The sequence below is a fragment of the Chrysochloris asiatica genome, unplaced genomic scaffold (assembly GCF_000296735.1).
Source record: "Chrysochloris asiatica unplaced genomic scaffold, ChrAsi1.0 scaffold00258, whole genome shotgun sequence".
NCBI classification, from domain to species: domain Eukaryota; kingdom Metazoa; phylum Chordata; class Mammalia; order Afrosoricida; family Chrysochloridae; genus Chrysochloris; species Chrysochloris asiatica.
The window spans coordinates 3,536,282-3,541,221 of record NW_006408776.1 but is presented as its reverse complement, the minus strand read 5'-3'; the positions used below and the strand labels follow the sequence as shown (position 1 = coordinate 3,541,221).

The 4,940-nt window shown below is 38.8% G+C and overlaps 1 pseudogene; it reads right to left on the bottom strand.

Moving 5' to 3' along the window:
- Positions 1–3,598: 3,598 nt before the first annotated feature.
- The window catches only part of LOC102821112, a 6,155-nt pseudogene continuing 4,813 nt past the window's right edge, over positions 3,599–4,940 (bottom strand).

The following is a 4,940-nucleotide window of genomic DNA, read 5'->3' as shown; positions in this document are numbered from 1 at the left end:
AAGCCAAATACTATAATAAAATGTGCAAAGATTAAGAGTTAGAAAACCAAAAGGGAAGAACACGGTCAGCATTTCTCAAGCTGGGGGAACTGAAGAAAAAATTCAAAAACCCTATACAGTGTCATTATGAGTCAGACAGACATGACAGCACACAGCCACTACAACCACACTGTATAATTTATCAAGAGAGGGAATGGTTTGAATTTTGCCAAAATTTTAAATGATTATTGACTGAGAAACTCTTCTCAATTTAATGTCGAGAAATAAACGAGATTTAAAACAAATTACCATTGAATTGATTGAAACTGTTGGCAACCTTGTATGTGTCAGAGCTGTCCTTCATGGGGTTTTTAATGGCTGTTTGGGGAAGTAGAAAGCTAGGCCTTTCGTCAGAGATGCCTGTGGGTAGACTTGAACCTCCAACCTTTTGGTAAGCAGCTGAAAGCATGAACCATTTGCATCAGCCTGGGACAGAAGAGATTTGAGAATTGTTTACCCTGAGTGGTAGGGTGCTGTTTCTACACTCTCCAGGTGGAGAGCCCCAAACTGCCCTGTGAGCGAAAGCTCCTTCTGCTCGTTCATTCTGGTTTCCTTAGGGCAAATGTGTGGAGTGTAGAATGAGAGCATGGTAGACTTTCTGGTTTGTTTCATGGCTGGGAGAAGCTGATGTCTGAGATTTCAAGGAATAACAGGACAGTTCCAGCAAGCCTAAAGCCATGGCAGAGGTTTCTCATCAAAACAGAACCATGTGGGAGGCTCTGCAGTGAAGTATCTACACCATCTACAAGGCTCCAGTCTGGTTGCTCCCCTCTTACACAATGCACACACGTGCCTTCCTTTCTCTGATCACTGAAGCCATATTCACTTACTTTGGGAGAACTGAAAAGAAAAATGAGTCTATGGAAGGAAACATCCCTAAGCCCATAAATCAGAGATTTTTAACTTGGCATGTTTTCCTCTGGCTTATTTTCCTACACAGTTTCATAAGATTTAGATTAGGTTCTTGATGTAATTTTGTGTCTTTTTTTTTTTCCAGTCAAGATCATATTGTAAATATTTTTCCAGGTCATTAAAACTCTTTGTAAACATTACTTTTAATAGCGAATAATGATCCATTGTAAAAATGTACCATCATTTACTTAATTGAGATGTTCTTTTTGGATAATTAAGTTCGTTTTTTTCCCCCTTTCTTTTGTTTACCATTATGTACACCGCTGCAATTAATATCTTGCTACACACATCACTGCACCACGGAGTTGCATCTTAGATTTGAGTTAGGCGTTCAAGTAAAAGTTTAAGGTAAAAATCAGGTCTCGTTAAGATAAATCTTGAAAAAAATCTTAAATCAACCCATCAGGACCGAAGTCACAGGAAGCTCAAAAGCTAAAAATTAACCTACTTTTATTTATTTATTTATTTCATTTCAGCGGTGGTGTCTCTTTCCCTGGAGCAATGGAGACTAAAACCTAGTGTGAATAGGAAAATTAATATGGTAAATAAAGTAATATTTTCTTCTTCTCTACTTCTTCCCTTCCTTCTCTTTTCTCTCTTCGATATACAGATTCATAAGATGAAAATCCCTATTCCTTAGTTAAATGATTTTCCTTCCATGGAGTCTCTGAAACGGAATTCCTGAGACGAAGGATATGATCTGTGTATATTCACCTCTTACGCACATCTTCAGTCCTACCCAGTATGTATCCCACTTCGATCCCACCCATTACTGAGGCAGCTTTGTGCAGAGACAACCGGACACAGCCTCACCTTGGCCTGTGCCTTGTGTCTAGTCCTTTTATGTAGTTGTGGTGTGGGACATCTTGGGAACTTGCTAGATCCTCTCATGTGGGAAACACTTGAGCTGGCTTTCCCTCTTCTCATTCTCCTGTCTTCCACGGTTTCCTACTCCTGTCCTAGGATCACATCCATGTCAACTGTCTCAAGCTTTCGAGATGCTGATAGTAAGACACCAAATGGTACTCATACTAGTAAGGTGATAAGTGCCCAATTATCTTCATTCTTATAAACCTGCGTATTATTACTCTTCTCAGTTTTGACAGGGCATACTTGGGTGGGTAATGCAGATGGGTAAGTGTTTGACTATGAGTCAGAGGGTAGGTGTTTGGATCTACTCAGAAATATTTAGGAAGAAAGGGCTAGGAATTGGCTTCTGAAAGGTCATAACATTGAAAAACCTGTGGAGCTGTTCTACTCTGCACCACACAATCAACTTGATGACACTGAACAACAATAAATACAATCTTTAATAATTGTCAGCAAAGCAAGAAGTACTTCACCTACATTTTACTTTGTATTTTTTTGACTAATGATGTTGTTGAATATTTTATTATTCAGGAAAATTTTTTCCTTGGGTTTTAAAATGTCCTCTCTTATGCTTATATCATTTAAAGTAGACATATAGATTGGGCTTCTAATCTGCAATATGCAGCTGATATAGTGAAGGGGACTGAAAATATTGATGATGATCAAAGACTACAAAAATCCCTAAAACTGGACCATTAAATAACATCATGATAAATGGACAAAAGAATGGAGTTGTCAAAGACATCATTTTGCTTCCATCCACAATCTACACTAATGGGAGACAGCAGTAAGAAAAAAAACCCAAAAAACTGGCGACATATTGCATTAGGCAAATCTGCTTTTCAAGATCTTTTTAAAGTGTTCAAGAGCAAAGCTATGAGTTTGAGGACTAAGGTGCTCCTGACCCAAGACATGATAGTTTCAATAGCTTCATATGCAGGTGAAAGTTGGAAAGTGAGTAAAGAATACAGTAGAAGAATTGATGCTTTTGAGTTATGGTATTGGAGGACAGTATTTAAAGTACCATGGGCTGTCAGAAGAACAAACAAATCTGTGTTGGAAGAAGTATAGTCCGAATACGTCTTAGAAGCCAGGAAGGCACAGTTTTGTTCGGTTATACATGGGGTTTATATATATTGTAAATTTGGATTGTGTGCCCCTATTTTGTGGGGCTTCATCTAAGGACCCCTGAGTTGGAAGGGTTGGTGTGTAGCCCTAGAGCAGTTTTGCATTTGCTTCTGTCAGACACCAGAGGGAGGCCACCATTCTAGAACTTTTTTTTTTTTTTTTGCTTTCCAAGTCCAATTACCTTGGAGTTTATTTAAATCAAGAGAAAAATGTCAAAATTTTTTTCATGCAATACATACTTGGTTCTTTAAATAACAATTATGACAACAGCGGAATGAACTAAGGAATGTTGTACTTGTGATCCACACAAAACACCGACATTTTGGGTTGTATTTCAAACACTTTTCAAACTACTGTAATAGCCAATACATAGAAGCATGCTTTAGATGAACAAAGGAATGCAATATAGAAAAGCAAAAAAAAAAAAAATTCACACAGGAACTACTCAATTTCTTGAAAATCTCTGAGCAAGAAAACAACACAGAACTTTACATACTGATTTTACACAGTTTCTATACAGTGCCTTGACTTAAATCCAAGAGCAAAAGTTAAGACTCTCCGCCTCTATTTTTGGTAAACAACTGCAAGGTAAACTTGGATGACTTTCCCCCCTGGATTTTACCTGGGAGTAGCCTTTAATTTTTTTTATTTAAAAAAGGGCTGGTTTGTTCATATTACTTGGGCTCTCAGGAAGATTCAGGTTCTTTACAGCTGATGCAGCACTGTCTGGGGCTCCTGCTAAGCCAGCTTCAGATTTCTCCAGTTTACTTTCTACAGCAATTTGTGTAACAATCTCATTCCGGTTGGTCTCCAACACCATTCCCCTGCCACCATTTCTGCAAGACTATTGTGAACCTTGTCTACATGGAAAATTAAATCCAATTCATAGACATTTTCAAAACACTTGTCTAATGTTTCCTCAAATCCTTGAATTAGATCTAAAATGCCAAGTTCACTTTCTGAAGAATCCACACCAAAGACAAAATATAATGTTATGTAATGTCTATAAATCCGTTTGTTCTCAGATCCTCCTATTAAGAATCCTCTTTCTAGGAAATGCAAACATTTTCATCTCTCTTAGATAACAAACGGAGTGTCTTTCTGATGATTTGCTATTGGGTGTGGTGCTGTGGGTTAATGTGCTAGACTGCAAAGTCATTTGAATGGCAAGGTCATCGGTTTAAGCTTACCATCTGCTCCTTGGAAACCCTATACAGGGTTGCTATGGGTCAGAACCAACTCAACGGCACTTAGGAACAGCAACAATCTTCACTGTAGGGCTGGTAGAACTTGGAGAGCCAGGGTTTCCTGTGGTTGAAGATGAGGATCGCCTTGATCAGGGCTGGGCAGGTCCCACTCTGATGGCACTAGGGGGCTAGGGTGGGGATGTAGGCGTGAAACTCCCCAAGGGATCTTGCTGGCATCTTGCTGACGATCCTTCTAGAGCTTTTTTGATGGGAAAATAAATTGGTGATATATATATAAAGGAGCTCAGCAGTTTGAATCTACCAGAAACTCCGTGGGAGAAACATAAGGCTTTCTGGTCCAATTAACATTCAAAGCCTTAAACACCCTATACAGGGTTGCTATGAATTGGAATGAACTCAACTCCACAGCACATAACCACTACCATATATCTATAGCTATACATACTCACGCATACACCCTGGTGGCTTTGTAGTATAAACTGGACTGCTAACGGCAAGGTCGGCAGTTCAAAACTACCAATCACTCTGAAGGAAAAAGAGAAGGCTTTTTGCTCCCTAATATGATATACAGTCTCAAAACCATATACATGTTGCTGTGGGTTGGAATCAAGTGGTTTGGTATATATATATTTTAGAAAGGTTTAATTGTGAATTATGTGATACTTTACATGGGAGAACATTAGTTTTACATTCATCCTATCGTATATTGTTTCATTGTCGTGGTTACAACCCCCTCCATTCATCATCAACCAACCAAAGGGTATATACTACAAGTCTGCCCCC